The sequence below is a fragment of the Ascaphus truei genome, chromosome 4 (assembly GCF_040206685.1).
Source record: "Ascaphus truei isolate aAscTru1 chromosome 4, aAscTru1.hap1, whole genome shotgun sequence".
Lineage (NCBI taxonomy): Eukaryota > Metazoa > Chordata > Amphibia > Anura > Ascaphidae > Ascaphus > Ascaphus truei.
Window position 1 is genome coordinate 390,169,973 of NC_134486.1, and position 22,592 is coordinate 390,192,564.

Sequence of the window (22,592 nt, forward strand, 5' to 3'; positions counted from 1 at the left end):
AGGACTGAGCAGAGAGATGGCTACAGAACCCGATGCAGGTGGTCATCCTAAATTCAGGGAAGAAAGGATCACCCGATGCAAGGGAAAACACATGAACAAGCGGTGAGAAGAAAAACTGTGCTTTGAAAAAGTCTTCCTCAAGCAACTGAGGAGTGCTGATATCAAGCACCTTTTGGAGGAGACACTACTAACCTGGAGAAAGGGCTCCAATCCCAGCAGGACTGAGGGTTCTCATCCTCCATCCATTCTCATTCGAGCCGCAGGGATATCCCGAGTGAGAGTAGAAGGTTGGGCTTTAGCCGTGGTAAGCCCAAGCTTTCCACAAACAGGGGAGGAATGTAACAGGGACTTATCCCTGTTTAAGAAAAACTGCCTCTAAATCCTGCAGGGAGCTGGTTAATTTCAGCCAAGCAATTAACCAGACTCCAGTTGGCTAATTAGAACTCCTCCTGGGGGTGCTGACAGAGAAAGAGGACTGAGCAGAGAGACTCTCTTGAGCACACAGGATACTGTGTGCTGATAACAAGACACCAAGGGAACAGCCCTCTCTTCCAGGGTGCAGCAAACCCAGGAACCTACCAGAGGCTGGACCCTCAACAAACACCCATCCATCAAGAACCAGAGACTGACTTGAAGGGCCACCTGCAGAGAGGTACCTTTTGAGATTTTGGAATGATAGGCTGGAGAGGGGCATTTCCTCCCTGTCTTATAGAGAGGGAATGGGAAGTGAGTTAGCCCTTAAATGGGGATAGGTGTTTGTTTATTTTTGTATGCTTTGCCTTGTAAAAGGAACAGGCTCAATAAAGCCAGGTTTTTATTTCACCGTAATCGGTCTCCATTAATGTACCTATGCACACATCTGTTACAGATCAAAAGTGGCTAGAGAAGTGAAGAACATGAGGTTGAGTAAGGAGGAGAAAGGTGAGGAAGAAGGATGAAGCACAAAGGGGAAATGAGATGCGAGGAAGTAAAATAATTTGATGTTCTCAGATCTGAACAGGATGTAACATCTTTCTAACCTCCCTTAAACTATTAGACTAAAGGTTACGTGGATGGTAATTGTTTTATGCAATGAGATGCCTATTGCAAGCATGCTACTTGTTTGTATGTTATGGATTAATGTTTCAGTATTGAAATGTTTAAATATTGGTGCTGGCATGGTTCTCTAAACCTTTGTAAAAGATTATGGATTAAAGCTATGGCCATTCTCACCTACAATTTTGTTTTGGTGTTTTGTGTGTAGAAGTTAAAGAGAAGTAGGCATGTGGGGTGATATAAACACAAGGCTAAGGGTCAGTTGAGAAACCAGTCATGTGTTTATTACATACCTGTACAGAAATGTGCTGCATGAAGGTCGACAGACACAGGAAAGCAATCAGCATCATTTTTCCTAAAACACACAAAAAAAATATTTTTAATAATCAAAATGTGTTATAGTCTACAGTAACTTCTTGTTGATAATTCTTAATTTATTTGCCTTTTTTTCCTTCTCATGGTACACTGGCGACACACTTTATTCGAGCACGGCTAGTTCCTCGAATTCGGGTATACCCGGGTGTATTGAGGTTTCTGACTGTTTTCTGCCCGAGTGCATTGGGTTATTTTCTAGGCAGGGATTGAAGCATTTTATTCCCACTGGCTGCAATACTGCACAGTATATATATATATACTGCATTACAATTCATGAATTTATGCCATCTGGTAGACACGCGAAGCATTGCAGCCTATTAAATCCTAATCATTATCATTTAACAGATCAGCCGCCCGTCAGCCAGGCATGAACCCAGGCTGGAAAGGCAAACGCAACGGGGCTTGTCAGAGGTAAGGAGCGGCGCATTCCAGGTATCTGCCAGGTACATACTGGGTATTTGCTCGAATAAAGTGTGTCGGTGCAGTATAATGAGAGAGTTTGTAGTTTAAATGGCATGCCTTTACTCTGTTCACTGGGCCATTTTTTGCACCAAGCGACTTATAAGAACACCTGCATGACCGACACATTGGTTATTTTGTTCAAGATCCCCAAATACAGTACTTTATATTCTCAAAATAATTAGCCATTTTGTATCACATTTCCATTTTTTAAAGAAACATTAGTTCTTACTGTATATTATCTTATTCAAAGAACACATTATAAAATAAATTGACGACATCTACTCACCAATGAAAGATCACTAATTACAACATAGAATATAACATGCAGTGTATACATTCTGGCCCATATTTACTAAGTGGTGTGACAAACGCCCCTCTTTTGTAGCGCTGACGTCTGTCTGGGATCTTCCTGACAGTCTTCTAGGGTTAATTATACGAATAACCGAATCATACAAAGCATTACGTTGTTTAACTCAGGCTTCTGTCTGCTTTATTTTCATCCCAGTAAGGGACTGCAGCTTTAACAGGTGTAGGTAGGAGGCACTCAGATATTAACCTTCAGTGGTTTACTCATATCACTGTTATCATATTTCACACACTGTCACTTTAAGAAACAAAAATAAATCATATAAAGAAATCCTATCCCATTCAGGGATCTAACTACACAGCAGAATCAGCCACTCTAACTTTTGCTGGGCCAACTAACCTGGTTTCCCAGCTTAAAACAAAACCCTCTCATTTAGGGTCATTAGATACAGCATACAGTCTTTAGACACAGCAATAAACATTTGTTTTTCTTATCTGTTCGTGGTGGGGAACTCGGTCCCAAGTGTCCAGGCAAATCTTCTGGTACTGCGATACTTGAAGGGGGCGTACTCCCCGAACTGGATGCAGGGGAGCATCGATACCCCCAGCCTCCAGGCTCTAAGAAGAGAGCCTGAAAAGCAACCCTCTCTGCTCTAAATACATTTTTTAGTGATTAGGAGAGCAGGTGAGGGAGAACTAGACACATTGTAAACTGTGGTCTGGATTTTCCATCCACCAGTCTGAGTTAATGGAAGCTGTGGAATGGATTATTTTGCACTATTCCTGCACTTTCTGACCTAAAACCAGGCAGAAAGCTGCCTAATATCTTTGGACTATGTCACAGTGGCGATATTGCATAAAACACCTTCTCTGACGTCGGTACTCTAGGTGTCATGGAATAGATCGATTTAATAAACACGAGCCTCAACCTTCAAAATACATATAAAGGAAGAAAGAGCGAACTGAAGATTACATTTTTATTTCTTCTACTCTGCTGCTAAAGTATAGTAAGCATAATTTTACTGTAACTTAATAAATCTTAAAGCCACAGGGCTAAAAATCCCAAAAGCCAGCAAAGCCAATGTCAGATAATAATACATACAGTAATGTAGGGTAACAAGCAATATTGGAGAGCACATAAAGTAACAAACAATGGAAGAAATACATTATACTGCCTGCATAAAGCCATTTCTATTATTGTCTAAAACATATTCGTACAGTACCTTATGATGGAAGCAGGTGATTACTGCTTAGCACTTTGTATCTTTGGAGAGAGATCAAAGTAATATAAACCAATCTGACACGAAAGCTGTATATATAAGGCCAATTAATGGAGCACTTCCTGTTTTTTTCTCCTTCATGGTCATTGAAACACAATGCTATAAACTGATATAACACCAAGTACATTGTGACATTCTTGCACATTGTTTCAGAAACTTTACGACTATGAGTCTACATAGTTTATAGAATGTTGATTGTCTTAATGTTCCAGTTATCATTAAATGTAAATAATTATAGCTTCTCTATTGTTAATTATCGGTAGGTTCGGTGTGGCAGCAAACCGCTGTTTTTTTTCTATACTATACTTGTCTGCTCTATTGAAGTTGAGTTGTTACTCTCAATAAAACAGATTTACCAAAAGATTTTCACATGTACCCTAAGGGTACCTGATATGAATAAACAAACGTGGATAGGTTAATCTCATGATTTTTATGTGTGCTTTAGTGAAACAGAATTTCAGTAAAAAGAAAAACATGTCAGGTTACCTGAATTTATGATACCCTATTGTTGTGACAGGGGTTGCTTATCCTGCCGGCGATGCCAAATGTGCTGACAGCAAGTACAGTACTTATTCAAAATGCACTGATAGAAATGCTTGTTCGGATTGTCGATATCACCCAAGAGTACCCAAATGGACAAATCAACATCAATTGTTAGTCAAATATTATTTATTTAAATACTTAGCTTCGAGTCACAGCATTAGCAGTCAGGATACCACACACACACAGTTACCAGGGGAACCCCCACACCTCTGCTCGGGTGCCTGGCAGTTAGAATTACTTTTCCTGCAATCGCGTGTTCCCGGATACCAGTGGCCTCACAGTTAGCCTTGTCCTGGGGTGAGGTTCTGCCCCCTTCTCCCATGGCAACGCTTACGTTACAGGGGACAGTGGGGGGAGGGGAGGTGAGCAACACACTCACTAGAACATTAACTTTTTGAGTGCCAGCCAGAGGCTAAGACAATCACTGTAAAAGAGGAAGTAAGCTGTCTGAAACTCACAATAAACTGTGCTGAAGCTGGAGCAGACAGAAAAGTCTGAAACCTCAAACTATATACTGGAAGTTTCAGACTATGTAAATGTAACACCCATTCCCCCCTCTTACGAGAGATCTGCCTGTTATGTGTACTCTGGTGCTGTGTAGCTCACCTGCTGTAGGCCAGGAAGCCTGATTCTCTGCGATTGTACTGGGAATAGCAACAGGATATATCGATACTTTCAAGGTGCAGCACCTCCATCCTGCAGGGTAGCTGCCAGAGGCAGGTAGTATCCCCTGTAGGATCCCCCTTTTCCAGTAATAATACAAAGACATGGAACCGTTCACCATTTATTTGGTGGGCCAGGACCAGATTCCATCTCTTGCAAGAGAGGTACTTCTCATATAACCATCACATAATATCTTCCCTCGCATCTTGCATCACAGTCATTCCCTTTAGGCCCACCAAGGTCTTGGGGCCCTTGAGACTAGTTACCACCTCCTTACCCCTTGATGGCGTAAGGCAGACACCCGCCTCACTCACTGGGGAACAGGCTACATCCTGGAATCGTAGAACCACTCAATGTACTGTTTAGAAGCAGGAGCTCTGCTTGTGTGCGTAGCTGCTCTGCAGCCTGTAGTGCAGTGAGTAACCTCTCAGAAAGCTATGAAACTGCAGCTTGTGCCTCAGCAGTGGAGCTGTTTAAAGCTGTAGTTGTAGCTCTGAATCTCCCAGTGGTAATGCTATTATTTTACTGTTCTGGCCCTCTAGCACCTTGTAGCAAAGGGATAGGATCAGGCAGGTTAACTCACTCCCTTTAGATGCACACGGAGTCCTTCTTTCTTTCTGTTCTTTTATTGTAAAACAAACAATAACAACAGATGAGGGGAATTGTGGGTGATTGGCATATGTTGGGAGAGGTAAATTAATAATGTCTTGTATGGGAAAGGCAGTAAAAGGTGTGTACTCACAGACCGCTGGATCCAAAAGGAAGTATGCTAGTCGGTCCAACAGGATATAGTCAGAACTAACCATACAACCAGGGTTACTGGGAGAACTAACATGGGTCTGGGCTGTAGTTGCTAGGCAACAGGCAAACCAGGGAGGGAAAGCAGTTACAAAAGTGACAACAATGTGACAACTTACACTGGGGAGCGCTGGCAACCTGAGAGCAGAAAAAACACATCATCCTGTTCCAGGACAGTAAGGGTTTTGGATTTTGGCAAACAATCGTGTCAATAACCTAGATGTAACTCCTTTAACATGTCATTGGTACATTTTGATCATAGGAAATGTGCTCTCTATTTTATTTGATGCAAATACCAAACTCTAGGTGCAATATGGAGCTTGAAAATCATAGAAAAGAATGAGAAAATAATAAAGTATATCTCAAAAAGTTTTTTTCCCAAAAAGTATTAAATTATTAATAGGTAGTTTGGGGCACAGGTCCCAATAACAGTGCTCAATGCAATTCAGACTCTATGGAAATCCATATTTGAAAAATCAATGTCCACATATGATGGTAGAGACAGCAGCACTTATAGCCAAAAGATAGAGTATTGGACCCAGTGTTTTGGATACAGCGATTGTACTATAATATATAACTGCCCATATGCTGGAGTTAGTGAGGGGTTAACATACCATCATTCTTGTAAAACTCCGCAGAGCAGGACATCCTCACTGCAACACTGTTCCCGGTCAGCAAATCCCCATGTTAAGGAGAAAAACAATACTCACAAGTGGCAGCTTCATATGGTGCGTGCATCACGCTCAGAAGTCATGTAGAGAAGGAATCCTTGGATTGCAGCGGTGCACAGCAAGTAGGAGAAGGGGACCAGCAGGGTGTGGGTTAAAAATATGTTTATTAAAGATACATGGTAACGGGGACACACACTCTGACGCGTTTCGGACAAAAATTGTCCTTTATCAAAGAGCTGATTCGTGTCATTCCCCCTTACAGTCTTATAGAATATTCCCCGCCCACCTACATCACAGCGCTGCATTGTTTTGGCGCGAAAATCGCCGAGGTACAATCTCATTGGTCAGAACTTTCAACCAATAGAAAAGCTCAGTGCCGTAGGTGTGTAGCGAGGGGAGGGGAGTGACGCGCTGCTCTCACCAGCCTGCATAACCCCTCCACTGACACAGATAGCAACGCTGCCTAGTTACACTCCAAAGTACCCTAACATAAATACTAAGCCTCATAACAAAATACCTTATCGAGTATAGGAACGGGTGAACAAGTAGGCGGAATGAGTGGGGGGGGGAAAGGGAGAGAGGGGAAGGGGAACAAAGACTATTAAAGGGGAAAAATAAAAATAAAAAAATCAATATAACAAAATACAAAAAACTAAATGAATAATGGTAAAAATAAGAACAACATATATAGCAAATATTAAAAACAAATAACAATTGATCTGCAAATCATAGACTGGAATGGAGGGAGTATATAGAATTGAAAAACGATATTAAACCATAACTCATTGCAAATGACTATAAATCTTATAAAATCTTATATACATAAATATTAATGAATTATATAGAGAGATATGTATTTCCCCCATATGTCATTAATTGAAAATATTGTCAGATGAACGGACAAAACACAGGCGTAAAATGCAAGGTAATGATATAAAAATATGAAACATATCGGAATCATAATGGATATTGAGGTCCAGATGGAACAGCAGTTTATGCAAAAAACTTTTTTGACTTTGAAAAACCAATTGTACACGGATATTCAACGGCCTTAATTGACATATAAAGCAAGTATAGATAGATGTATATTCTTCACCATTAATGTCTAATAAATGGACATATATATTTAGGAGCAGATGATTATTTAAAAAAATGTTTGAGTTCCCAGTCCTGGTTCATGCCCCTGGGTGCCAATGTCCCAAGGGCATAAATCCAGAACATCTCCCTACAATTCAATGATGCCTCCCAATGTCCTCCCCTAGGATATATAGGGATGTTTTCTATAGCACTATATGTAAATGTAGTGATTGATACTAAGGGGCATGTGTTGAAGTGGCTAGCTACAGGAAAGCGATCATCACAGTTCCTGATACTGCGAATATGCTCAGTAATTCTAACTTTAAGTGCTCTGATGGTCCTACCTATATAGCCACTCCCACATGCACACCTTAATAGGTAAATGACAAAATTCGTGTTGCAGGTCATAAAAGACTCAATGCGGTATACATGGTTGGTATGGATATTCTTAAGAGATTTTATTGGTTCAGCATATCTGCAGAGATTACATTGCCCACATTTAAAGAATCCCCTATGGAGAGGGGGACTTGGAAGTTGCATTTAACCATGCTTTGAAAATGGATCGTGAACAACTTCTGAGGAAACCCAATAGACATATCCATAACAATGCAACAAACCAGTTGCCACTATTCATAATCACGTTCTCTAAACAGGCTGAGCAGATTAGATTCATCTTACAAAAGCATTGGGGAATTTTAAAATTAGATACAGACCTTGATATGTATACTATGTCTAACCCAACAAGGGTATTCAAAAAAGCGAAGACCATTGGCAATTATGTTTCACCCAGTTTGTACTGCTCAAAGAAGAATAGCACTAAAAAATTACCGAGGGGATTCTTTAAATGTGGGCAATGTAATCTCTGCAGATATGCTGAACCAATTAAATCTCTTAAGAATATCCAGCCTTTATTGTCAACTATATATTTGTCTGACATTTCTTTATATTTTTTTTCTTACATTTACGTTCAATGAGAAAAAAAAGAATAGAAACATGTGGAATTATAAAGAGGACCGAACATGCGCTGATACCTCAAAGCACTATATACATGTAGCAGAGTCCCCCTCCTTACCTGCGGTGAGGGGGAGGTGCTTGGTTGCCCAGCCGGAGCTCCGCACGAGTGCAGAGAGGTAGTGGCGGCCGTTTCAGACTGCTGCGCAAGCGCAGTGGCGGCCATCTTTAAATGGCTTCAAAAACCAATAGCGACTACTATCCCCAGAATGCTTTGCAGGAATAGCGTGTCAGCCATCTTGGCCTGGCTCCGCACAGACAGAAGCGGGACTACGAGTACCAGAATCCTCGGGGGGGGGGGGGAGGGAGGGGGAGATTACGTGGGCTGACCCAGCCAATTGCATGGATGCAGCCTGAAGGAACAGGATATCCTCCACAGGTGGAGAGCCCGCGAGTCAGTCTGACAGAGGCACTGAGGAGACAGGTAGTGTCCAGGGAGCAGTAGCTTCCTGGACTAGGCCTAGATTTGACCCCAGCTAAGGCCTGAGTCAACCCAGTGCAGTATTATAGGGAAGGCCCCAGATAGTGACTCTCCCACTCTGGGAACCCCTGCTGTGACTCACTATCATCACACCGGAGCGCGCAGCGAGGAGACGGATGATAGTGGGCAACAGCGGGGGTTCCCAGAGTGATACCGATGAGCAGCCGTCACACATTGTTTGCAGCCCATCCATATCAGAGATTTGTCTTCTAGAGGCTCTGTGTCTTATTGCCTGTATTATCTACTGAAAGTGTGAATAGAGTGTTTTTAACTGCATGAAAACTTGCTGTGTATTATTGGTCTGCACTATGTGTCTTTCTTTATCTTGAGGGATTACTATGAGGGACATCCAACATAATACATTTTGGAGCACACCTGGGTTGTTACCTGTATATCCTTGGGGTCCGGCAGTCATCAGCACATTAAGCAACCACACAACAGACAGAAGTTGTAACTGCTTTATTAATTCTCCATTTTTATAAGTGGGCATGCACAAGAGCCAAGTTATTATCCACATTTCCATAAATTAACACAGTGTACACTATTGTTGTTTTCTCTCTTCTGGGTTGTTCCTGCTCCTTTCGGAACTTGGAGGAGACCTCAATGTATACAGGTGCGCCGACGAGTATTCCAAAACTTGCCTTAAACTTGCCTTGGAAAATCTGGGGCTATCACCAACAAGACCCAGGTACATGCTGGGTACATGTTGTAATATTTCAGTGACATTTCTGCAGAGACTAATGGCCCATCGGATTTACACAGCAGGTTTGAATGGGACTGCAAGGGACCCCCGCTGTTAATTCAATGGGCCATTAGTCTGTCTGCAGAAATGTCACTGAAATGTTGCAGCATGTACCCAGCATGTACCTGGGTCTTGTTGGTGATTGCCCCAGATTTGTTTTAGAATACTCGTCGGCACTACAGTAGCTACAATAAACAGTGTATTGTTCTGCAGATTAATTTATGAGTACACAACTGAAGTCACATGAGCAAATTAGAAATGTAATGTCATGGCTGTGTAGGGCTACATTATCATGGCTGTACTTAATTAATAGTCAGTCAACTCACTCAATTAAAAAATTCCATTTCATAAATCAACTTTGTTTTGCTCTCACTTATGCTCTATCATCTGTTCTATTTTATGTCATCTAAGGCGTCAACTTTAAAACCTGTTCTGGCAACGCACACACCCATCTATGCCAACAGGTGTGATATAATATACAGCATGTCTGTTGTATGAGCGGGATAAACAGTCATGTATTTTTATCACTTGAGTAACTCAATTCACGTTCGGCACGTTTTAAGCACATTTCTATTTCTTTGGAACAGTGATATCATTGGAATTTAAAGGGTTGGATACATGTAATCTGCGTATGAATGACACCTACTATATTTTAGTATTTTTACGTAAGTTCTATTGTCTGTACTTTGTTTTATGTATTTGAAGTGTTTTCCGGTTAATAGGAGTAGAACATTCTCTTTTTTTTTTTTGTATGCCACGTGGTTTTAAACCATTCCTGTGTACCTAGAGAAGATTCTAAAATCTATTAAAAAACCTCCTTAAAGCTACAGACAAAGCAATATCCTACATGCATATTTTTTTTTAATAAAACAGTTCTGTACTATGAGAAAATACATTTTTTTAAAACAACTCTGAATGACATTTTAAATTTATTATAATGTAACAAGCCTTTTTTGTTTCTATAGCAACCGTTTACAAAGTCACAGATACTAGTCAATACTCCTCTGCAGCCACTTAGAGAACCGAAGAACCGAATCTTCGCCGATCGATCACAGGAGAACGTATCGATCATCAATTTAGCTATTTATTTATCATTGTGAGGATTGTCGTGATGCACATATTTTTTTTTTAATGGCAGCTTGGACTGCTGCTTTAACTCCAACAGTTTTTTCCCAAAATGGAATTTATTTGAATTATTATTATTATCCTTTATTTGTAAACCGCCAACATATTCCACAGTACGGTACAGTGCGGGGTACAGCGCGACATAAATTACATAAACTAAATGACATACAAGTAAGCACAGACAAGCGTAAATAGATGCAGTAGATAATGAGGGCCCTACTCCTGAGAACTTACAATAGAGTGAACAAGGGGCAATGCCTCTGCGTGGAGTTTGATCCAGCCGCACAGCTGGTACCAATATGGAATGCGTTGGATGCCAGCAGTATGCCATATAGGCTTCCTTAAAAAATGGAGTCTTTGAATGTCTGAAAGCTTTGAGAGAATCTGATGGGGCATTGCAGGGAATTGCAGTGGAATAGGGGGTAGAACAGGTGAAGTCTTGTCGGCGGGAGTGAGAAAAGATAAGACAGGAGGAGAGGCGGATGTTGAGGGAGGGGGGAACAGGAGTTGGAAGGGGGTGAGGGAGAAGGGGGAGAGGAAAAGGGGGAGGGGTAAGAGGGAGGGAATTGAGAGAGGAGGGGGAAGGAGAGGGAGGAGAAGAGAGGAAGGGGGCATAGAAGGGTGAAGGGAGGGGAAGGGAGAAGGGGAGGGGAGAGGAACGGGTAGGATGAGGGGGAGGGGAGAGGGGGTAAAGGAGCGGTAGAGAGAGGGACAGAGGGGGAAGAGGGAAAGGGTAGGGGATAGAGAGAAGAGAGGGAGGAGGGAGAGAAGAGGGAGAGAGAAGGGGAAGGTAGAGGGGGAGGGTAGATAGTGGAGAGAGGTAATGTGGGGAGAAGAAAGGGAAGTGAGGAAAAGAGAGGGGTTTAGGGGGGGGGGAGGAGGATAGCGGGCATAGGGTTGAGATAGGGGTAGAGGAGAGGGCCACAGGGAGGGGGAAGGGGAGAGGGGGAGGGGAAGGGAGAGATGAGGAGAAGAAGGGAGATAGGGGAGGGGAGAGGGAGATAAGGAAGAGGAGAAAGAGCGGGTAGAGGAGAGGGAGGGAAAAAAGGGTAGAGAAGAGGAAAGGTGAGGAAGAGAAGGGGGTAGTGGAGAAGTAGGGGGGTAGAGGAGATGAAGGGGAGAGGGGTGAAACAAGGGGAGAGGTGAAGGGGAGGGGATATGGAGGAGGGGAGGAGAGGGGAGAGGTGTGGGAATGGGAGATGGAGGGGGGAGCTGGTAAGGGAAGAGGTAGAGGGAGTGGGTTGAGTGGCGGGAGAGAGCGAGGGGGTGAGAGAGGGGGAGGAATGGGGGTGTGAAGGCTCCTTATTCCCTTTATTGTAAAGGGAAAAAGGAGGAGGAGGAGAAACTTTGTGCTGCAGTTAAATCCATAGAAACAGATGATGGACTGAAACAGAATCGTTTGCAGCAACCTCAAGACAGCCAGGCACACCTCTGTCTGGACCCCATCTGCAAACGCAAGCCAAAAACTTTCACAACCAACTTCACGGAAATGAATCAAACTCATTCACGGCTAGTAGTGGATGGCTAAATTGCTTTAAAAGGTGACATGGAATAACCAAAACCACTATATCTGGAGAGATACGTTCAGTTGACGATGAAGCTGCATGCACGTGCCCTGCCCAGCTGTAGAAGATAATTGAAGATGGTGGCTATACCGCAGAACAGGTTTATAACTGCGATGAGACCAGACCATTTAACAAAATGTTACCAAATACCACTCTGGCTTGTAAGAATGATGATCAGCGAAAACAAGGCTTTAAACAAATCAAAGAGAGAGTGACCATACTTGTTTGTGTTAACCAAACAGGAAATAACAAACTGAAGCCACTTTATATAGGCAAGTTTAAATAACCACAGTGCTTTCACCATGTGAATATGGCTTCTATGCCTTTTTCCTATGACTTTAGTAAAATGGATGGATGACTTCCAGCATTTTGAAAAACTGGTTTCATCAGCAGTTCGTACCAACTTATGGCAACAAAGGTCGGATACCAAAGCTCTGTTGTTGCTAGATAAATGCCCTACCCATCCGTCTGCCGATAGCCTGATAAACAGAGATGGCAAAATATGAGTCAGCTACTTGCCCAAAACACAACATCAAAAATACAGCCGCTGGATCAAGGCATTATATCAATGTTCAAGATGAACTTCCTAAAGTCGCTGATACAGCGAATAATCACGGGTCAGGATTCTTTTACTGCATTTTGAAAGAATCTAAACCTAAAATAAGTTTTTTACATTGGTGGTGAAGCATGGGAAGTAATCACAAAAATGTGCATTTCTAAATGTTGGAGAAACGTAACTGGTGCAAGTCTGGTCCTGGCTAACTTCCAGGTAGCCAGTGACAGTGATGAAGAGAATGACTTTGAGGGCTTTACAGAGGAAGAAGTCACGGCTGGCGATCTATTCTTTGAAAGCTACATTAATGAAGGCCACACAGATATTGACATGGCCAATGCAGAAAGAGTACTGGAACCGTTCGTTGATAGGGAAATTGGGGCCACGATAGAATCATGGGTAGATGGGGACAACAACTGTCCTACCTATGAGAATATGACTGACTCAGAAATAATCTAACACGTTACCAGCGAAAATCATGATTTGGATGCAACTGAAGACGATGAGGACGAGGAACCAGAGTCACCACTGAAGCTCGCAGAGGCACGCGCAGGTTTGCAAACTGGACTTACATTTCTTGAAACTGAAAATGTAGATTCAATTTCAGTTTTACAGTTAAAACGCTTGATTGAAATTGTTAAAAAGAAGCAAAGAGATGCAATGAAACAGTCAAACCTTGATAGATTTTTTTTACAAAATTAAGCACTTTAAAGTTTACTTTTAAGTTTGTTTGTGAATGTATGGTACGCTTTCCATAGTAGTTAAATAAACACGGAGTGCATTACACTGTTTTCGCTTTTCTTCAGAATTCTCTCTCTCTCTCTCTCTCTCTCTCTCTCTCTCTCTCTCTCTCTCTCTCTCTCTCTCTCTCTCTCTCTCTCTCTCTTTTTCCTCTCTCTCTCTCTCTCTCTCTCTCTCTCTCTCTCTCTCTCTTTTTCCTCTCTTTTCCTTTCATCCAGAAGCTGCAGGGAGAGGAGAGAGCTGCCAGCTGATGCAGATGCTGGGACAGCTGGGAGAGTTATCCCAGCTCTCCCCCTCCGGCGGCCGCGGAACCCCTGAGGGGTGCAATGTTCACCGCAAATTTCTTTTTAGCGCAACAAGATGTGCATATAACGCGATCACATTCTTTGGACCCCAAGCACCGCGCTATAACGGGGTTCAGTTGTAATATTAAGTGCAATATTAATGAAGTACATCTGAATCCAGTCCACCTGCTAGCTCACACGAATTCCCTTTTAAGGGAGAAGGCAGCCTGCAGGGTTGAAAGTTTTTTCTCCCAAAACCCCAAAAAGTCACTGATAAGACTAACTAGAATTAACTAGTAAGTCTCTGATGTCACTGCAAAATAGGTAAAAAGACAAACAAACATAGTAACGCTCAGTAACATTCATCCTTAAGAAAGCTTGATTGTACTCAAAATTGAATAAAATAGTTAACAAGGCATCAGATGAATTAAGCAACTGAATAATACCAATTGCTATGATGTGTCAATGGCCCTCTTCTCTTTTCCCACACCATATAGAAAAATTGGTATCAATGGTAAAAAAATAAAAACATTTCATATACACTCCAGCAGAAATACACAGTTACAATGTGAATTCTGGTTCTGTGTCTCCTTAAAATGCCATCTGCATCGTGCACAGATTGTGGTGGCTGGTGTCAGCGTCTCCTGCCAAAGTGAACACGATGTCTCCACTGCTATCAGTTCCAACTCCCCCAGTCCCACAATGATGACATCACTTGTAGGACACTACTCTCTCCACAGGCTGTGCAACGCTCAATATGTTAAACTCCACCCTACATATTTTGTGAACTCTTAGGATTACTTCCTCAGGGGTTTTGGCTATTATTAACAAAGTTCAGGCTCATATGGTCCACTCTTCCCAATTGTTATTGACTATTAGGGTGACTAAACAAATTAGAGGCAGAATGGCATACAGCCTGGACGAAATGACACACCCTAAAATGTAAATGCAACCTGCAGATGAATGAATCATTCAGCTGTCCACAATTATAAGAACAACATGTAAAAACATATGTATACAAGAAAAAGAGAAAAGACAATGTGTGGCTTAAATGTGGGGATCTAATATTCACCAAGAAATGCCCCCAGATCAAAGTCTATATTAAGACCATTAGGGTGAGGTTTTGAGATGATAAATCCAATTACTCTCCCTTTTAGTAATCTGGTTTAATCTATTGTCCCTCTCCAATCTGGTTTAAGGCAATCTATCTTCTACAGATAAGACCTTTATGGTCCTGTCCATGTTTGAGTTGTAAATGATTAGAGACACTGTGTGGCTAGATCCCTTTTAATGTTATGAATGTGTTCTGCTAATTTTTTTAAGTGTCTGCCTGTCCTGCATACATACTGCAGGCCAAAAGTGCACTCCAGTTAACAGCTAATGCAACTGCTTTTACAGTTCATAAATGTATCCATTTTATACACTTTCTTAGTGACATTGGACATAAAGGTGTTACATTTAGAACTGTAATTGCATCCAATGCATTTGGAAAACGTAAAGTATCCTTTCAAGTTTTTAGCCAACTAGCTGGCTTTGACAGATTGTTACTGATAGGGCAACTAGGGAGAGTTTAAAATGTTGTGTCGGGGGTAGCCCCCAAGAAGTTCCACAAGGAACAAAACACGTGTCGGGTCTGTGTGACGCATGACTAGTGGTGTCAGAGGCGCGACGGAGACGCTAGGTCTCAGCTTGTTGCATTAGCAGCTGAATCCACATACATCTCTTTACAAAGTAGCAAGAATAAAGTAAGATGTAGGCCCTAGGAGGCAACCACTAGCTAGTGAGAGCACTGACACCTGCCTACTGGTTATACCTCATGCACGTTAGCCTGCGAGAAGCATAAGTATAAACGGGACAATACAACGGTCCCTGCATATGCACGATAGCACCATGGACTTACAAGAGTGTTTCTTTTCGTTTTAATGGGTAATATATACTCAGTTCATTTAGAGTTTTGGTATTAGGTATCACTGTTTTGTATATATGTACAGGTCACTTTTACACACAACCACTAATGCTGAGTAATCTACTGTAAATAATTCACAATATTTTTTCACTAAGTTTATTCCAGTTAAGGCAGCTTATATGTGCTATATATAACACTGCTTACACCCAGAAGGGTCATATATAGAGAGATATTAACATTTCATCAGAAGGTAATCAACAAACAGGAGATCTCCAAATTCAACCCCCAAAGGCTGACCATAAGGTAAATCATAACCATGCTATGGAAATACACATTCCACAATATGGGAGTTTGTTGCATTACTAAATAAATATTAAATATACAAGTTATAGTAGATTCATTAAGGAAATTCCATACCCTTTGGGATTCAATATACCCAAGGGGGACCCTTTCTTTACCTCTCCCAAACGCCTAATTAGGTTTTAACACTTCGTCGTTCTTTCTTTATTCTCTCATCTGTTATAAGAAAAATAAAAGTATTTTAGTAGAGGTTGAGTGCTCACAGTAGGGAATAACATGGAACAATTCTACATCTTGTGTTAGGTATTACCAAACCACAAAGAATGGATCCAGTTTTCTTCCCATGTTCTGCAATAAAAGTGTTATTGTTTATTTTATTATGTTGTTACACATGGGTGTATTATGTCATGGACCACTACCTACAACTTTAACATGATAAAATTGAAATGTATATATGTTGACTGAACCGGAAAAGTAAATTAAGATACATTACTATTACATACATTTTTGAGTAGTAAATGAACTATAAATAATGCCTTGATTATTTTGGCAATAAAGAGGATTTGCCTTTTAATCCTTGTTTCCTAATTTTATTCCACCCACCAAACCTAGAGAAGAAAAAATAACACCTGAGAAATTCTGAAAAAAAAACAGCGTTGCCTTGGAAATAAAAATAAAAGGATAAGTTAACAAAAAAAGGATATCTTCCCGTTTCTACAACCATTCATCACACAAAGCTATTGTTATATAATAATATTATAGATCCAGAAAAGATTGAAGCGTTAATGAAATTCAGTGCTGGCAGTAGATAAGATAAATCATTCTGAGGTTCCTTGTAAAGTATGCTGTTAATCTTAAGATCTGACTTTATTATTTTGACAATGATAATAATACTCATTGATTTTTTTTTCTTGAAAAGTATTGCTATTTTTTTTATTTATTTATCGTGACCTTTACTGCTGTATGTTTAAAAGAAAATACTGTATTGCTTGAGCTTCATACATCGGATGCTGATCTCTTCAGCAAAGAGGTACATGAATTCTCAAAGCTAGATCATTTAAATAAAGGGTGCTCAAGACAAGACTTCAAGCCCCCCCAACAGGCCAGGGTTTCAGAGTATCCCTGATTCAGCACCACAGGCTCAATCAGTCCCTGCTTCAGCACAGGTGGTGTGATGATGAAGGGGTTAATCGGGCTCATGAATAAAGGTCAAGCCCACCTGGTTACCTCTGATCCGTGTGTGTGGGTCCTAGAGTGTCAGCTCTGGAACCCAGATCTCGAAAATGCATTGCTCAGACTGTATACTAATTTTGCGAAACATTAAAGATTTATTTGACTTTTGCCTTTACCGGAGTGCTGGGATCGGGAGATTTCTAGGCTGTAAATTTCAGGGTGGGTTTGTCGGAGAAAGTCTTCACAGAATGTGTCTATGTATCGGGGTTCCAAAGTTATGGGATATCCCAAAAGTAGTATCCGGGAATTGAGTGAAATTCTCGGATACAGCCAAGCACATTACTCCGCCAAACTCTGACTCTGGATGTATTATTACAGCTCACCGCCAGGATCCCCGCTGTAGCATCATCCAGACAAGGTAAATGGGTATGAAGGGGTTAAACTATATCTGCTGCTATACACAGAGTCCCTAGTGTAACAGGGGTTCCCCAATATAGCAGAGATATCAAGAGACATACCCAGGTACACTGAACCTAGTGTAGGGATACAGGGGGTGCTCCTGCTAAGTTATAAAGCTGAGCATGATCAAAGTTTCTAAAAGTTTCAAAAGTTATTTGTCTAATGTGTGCCAAGAATGAGGCTAGTTACTGTAGGGAATATATACACTCACTCCATCCCTGACACCAGAACAGGAACTCATACCTTTTAGCACACAGAAAACAGGACACAATATATTTTATTAAATGGTTATAGTTTAATGTGTATATATATATATATATTGCTATCCTGTATATGAACTGAGGGATTTTCTAAGTCATGGATTCCGGCCAGCCCAGATGGCAACCCAGCTTGGTGCCTCTGTGTCTGTGCGGAGTCTGTACTTGAAAGCCTCATGGATGCCAAAGTGTTAGAACAGGCGGGGTACTGCAGTTTTGCCTGAGTACCCACATCCTGGGCTAACATAAGGCTATCCGTCAACCATTTGCCCAACCGCAGACTCTGTGGAGTCTGGACAACGGGTGGGCTCAGTATGCAAAGAGGCAGAGTTGCCAGGTTGGCGCATACTCCTTTACAACCTGAGAAAAGGTGCCCTCCTGGCTTTAAAATACTGGCAAATCGGTGATTGGCTGGCAGGAGAATTCCCACACACTGATAGACTGCCAAGGTTAGTGAATGAATGCCTGAAAGCCTTAATAGAGCTTGCAGCCAATCAGGAGCGCAGATTCCAAGCGCCAAACCAACAGCGGCAAATTCAAAGATGCTCTGGACTGAATAGACACGAGCCAGCTTCAAAGATTTTGAACTCAGAAAAGTTTCTAAGTCCCGCTTTTGAGAACGTGGTGAATTTTGTTCCATTAATGGTTTTATTTGTTAGCCCCATTCCCAGTAAGTGTGTTAACCTTGGGAATTGTGTTACATTATGTGTCTGTCTTTTCGTGAAATAAATTACCATTTATTTTACTATCTTGTTTCGCTCAATCAATGGTCCCGGTAATAAAAGAGTGTTAAGAAACCTGGTCTCCGTGACAGGTGGCTCAATCAGAGGCTCAATCAAAGACTGCGCCTCTGATTGAGCCACCTGCATTGAAACTGTAATATCCTGAAAACCTGACCTGTTGGGGGAGGGGGCTTGAGGACTGGAGTTGAGCACCCCTGATTTAAATGATGTAATGAAAAATGAGGACTGCTGAAATTACAGGTAAATGGTTCAGTCTCCACGGCACAAGTGATTAAAAATGAAAAGAGATAAAAAAAGAACTCATGGTGTAGTAGTTGGTGAAAGGTGAATTTAAAAAATAGAAGAATCTATGCACTCACATAATATAAGTAAATATTATTCATCATTGGAGATCAGGAATGGTGAAAGTCAGACGTCTGTGGCGCGTGGACTGAACAGGTTGTATAGAAAAAGGAAACAAGAGTAACCCTGTTCACCCCCCCCCCCCAAATATCACATAGGGTGTCTTAGGGTGTCTTAAGCTCAGGCTACATGTCTGTGTTTGCTGCATACCTGCTGGCAACAGGGGGGCCCTGAGTCTCCTGCGATGACATGGGGGAAGACAGGACAAGTTTCTGGGGTTGTGCCTCTGTTCTCTTCACTGGTGTAGCGCCTCCATCTCCTGCAGCCCCCAGCAATATGGGGTGGAGTACCTACAGAAGAATTTGACTCCCCCTCCTCCTGATAAACTCCACTCTCAGGCAGGAGCTTGTATAAAAAGTGCAGTCTCTTTATTCCTCCTTATTCACAGCAGACAGTTGCACACAGCCAGCTGTCTCCCCGCAGGATGGCTCTGACTCCACTCTGGGCCTAGGGCCACCCAGAGTGGATCTAGCTCTTCCCCTACCCCCTATGCAGGGTAGAAGGTATATGGTCCACCTATTGCACACTAACTCTAACAGCTCTACTCATCCTCTCACTCTAACCACTGACTCTACTCTAAGACAATATCACTAAATAGAAAGTGCAATGCCCTAAGTAGTTTCAACAGGCACCGCCCCTGTGTCTCTGGATTGGACACAGAGTATGGTGACCTGCCTTCACTGTCTCAGGGCACTTGCTTGAGGTGGGGAAAACCCATGATAACTCCTGTCAAACCTGCCCTTACGCAGGGATTACTGCCAGGAGGAGGGTAGAACCACACAGGGCTACACAAGCTTTATAAGTTCTTTCAAAACTCAAGCTGTCTGACATTTCAATTTGGGCTGTAACTGTTACATACGCCTATAATATATATTATCTTTAACTTTGCATGAAATGTCTTGTATATGTAGCCCTGTTTCTCCCCCTCCCTGGAAACATGTTGCTGCTACTACTGATGTTTTAGTGCATGCATACCTGTGAGGCTTACAGTAGAGCTGAGAGTCTGTGATGTAAGGGGAACCAGGACAGGTGCACAGTGATACTATGTTCTTTCCATGGTGATAGAGTGCCTCAAGACACGGCAGGCTACAGCAAGGCTGCAGGCAGTCCCTACCATGACAGCTCTTTCTCTCCAATACCTCTGGCTAATAGACCGCAACTCAGCCAGCGGTATATAAATGAGGTCTTTATTGTTGCAACCACTGCAGATGGTAAACAGCGTTGCATAAAGTAGAGAAGGGGGTCTCAGATCCCTGGATGGTGCTGGCCAGCAGTTAATCGTTAAGTCCTTGTGCCATGCACAGATCTTCGGTCCACACCCAAGGAGGGTGGGAGCAGCACTCATCCGCGCTCCTCTCCCCAGGAGGGGTGGAGAAGGACTCACGTCCTCACCCTTGGAGGGTGGAGGCAGAACTCACGCCTATAATTTGGAACATCCTCCCTAATGCAAAAGGGGAGGGCACGGGGCCTGCACCAGGATTGGCTGCATCACAGACCCCATGACACCACCTCTCTTGCCACTCAGGGAGGCTGCGTGAGGGATGGTAAACCCCACAGGACTGCCTGTCACTGCCTGTAGCTACTAGGCCTTACATAACAGCCTTACATAACAGGAGGGGTAGAAAGATAGCCTGACCGACCATTGCTATACTGTATATATTAAATGCATACCCTGTTCACTTATGTAACTATGTACTTGTAACCATGTATTATTTGTCATTTTAACTCTATTCTCAGGACATACTTGAAAATGAGAGGTTATTCTTAGTGTATTACTTCCTGGTAAAACATTTTTATAAATAAATAAAATAAATAACCACAAACTGTGATGAAGCAATTGGTCATAACATTATTAAAGTGTAATTAACTTGACTCTAGTAGTGGTCTGTATAGTATAGAGGTTTAGTGCACACTGGTTATTTCTTTCACAGCTTGTACAATAATCTACTGCATCTTGGTTAGAAAAATAGGAGAAAGTACATAGCATAATACCGTATAAACACACAGACCACACCCCCCACACGAGACCAGCACAGCTCGGCATTCTGCAGCATATCTCACATCCTCACACTCTCGCAATGGGTCATCTACAGGTCCCAGGGGCTTGAGAGGAGTTCCCCATATACCTTGCATCTTTGGGCGAAATGCCAGGGAACCACGAGGAACGTACAATCCCATAGACGTCTACCTGCCCTTCCCCAAGGACTTTGAGGGACCACTTACATTACGTGTGTAGCCACCGTAGCACAAGAGACCAGACTGGCAGACACTGGAAAGCATTTTACTCAACTGCCTGATCAAAGAGTCGTTTGTGAATGCAAAGTCGCATTTTTCTTTTTAATAATTTAATAAATTGTATTATGCTTGTACTTTCTTCTATTTTTCTGATGCAGATTATTGTACAAGCTGTGAAAGAAAGAACAAGAGTACAGTAAACCCTCTGTACTATAGAGACCACTACTAGAGTCAAGTTAACTGCACTTTAATAATTGTATGACCAATTGCTTGATCAAAGTTTGTGGTTATATCGCTTGTTTCCTTTATCAGTTCAGTCCACGTGCCAAAGATGTCCGACTTTCACCGGTCCAGTAATTTTTTGAGAAGGATGTGGAAATCCCTTCTCCTAGGACTTCCGCAGCGGGACTAGAATTTGTTCTTCTGAGACTCCCCATATTGGAGGTTTTTTTGTTATCTGTGTGTGTGTGACAATGAAGGGGTAACCAGGCTCACTAATATAGGTCAAGCCCTCTTGGTTTCCCCTGATCCATGTTTTGGGGTCCTAGAGTGTCAGCTCTTGGACCTGACTGTTGTATATGTACTATTATGCCTGTATGTAAAATTTGCGACAATAAAGAATGTTTATGTTTTTGCCTTTCCAGGAGTGCTAGCAAGCAGAGATTACTAAGCTATGAGTTTCAGGGTGGGTTTTGTGGAGAAAATCTTTACAGATTGTGGCTATGTAGCGGGGTTCCAGAGTTACTGGATACCCCAAAAATGTAGCCGGGAATCAGGTCAGATTCTCAGATACATTGAAGCACAATGCTCTAGTCAAAATACTACCCTGAAAATGTTCTTGCAGCTCACTGCCAGGAGTCCCTGCTTCAGCACAGACCAGAAAGGTAGAATGGGCATAGGGGATCAAGGTATCTCCAGAATGGTACAAGGGTCCCTAGTATAAGGGGGGATGTCCAGTTCATGCCCAAGTCACCCTGAACCTGGTATAGGGTGCAAGGGGTTCTCCAGCTATCTGAAAAAACTGCAAGGTTTATTTTGTGTTAAAATGCAACGTCAGGTTTTTGCAGTGTTGCAGGGATATGGCTAGTGAGAATAGTGAGTATACATTCTTATTCTATCCCTGACACTAATGAAAGACATATTTAGCAAGACACAGTATACAGTAAAAGTATATTCTATTAAACAGGTCTGTTTAAAATGTATTATGCTTTGTGCACTGTAACATGAGAAGGGAATATTCAAGACTGGGAACATGAGAGAACAAAATGGCTACCAAGTTGGTGCCAGCATGTCTGGTCTAGGTCCGGACTGGAAAGCAACACATGGCCCCAGAAGTGGGAAAGCCATTGGAGCAGGATGGTTGGGTGAAGTATGCATGTCCTGGGATGAATACAAGCCATTCTGG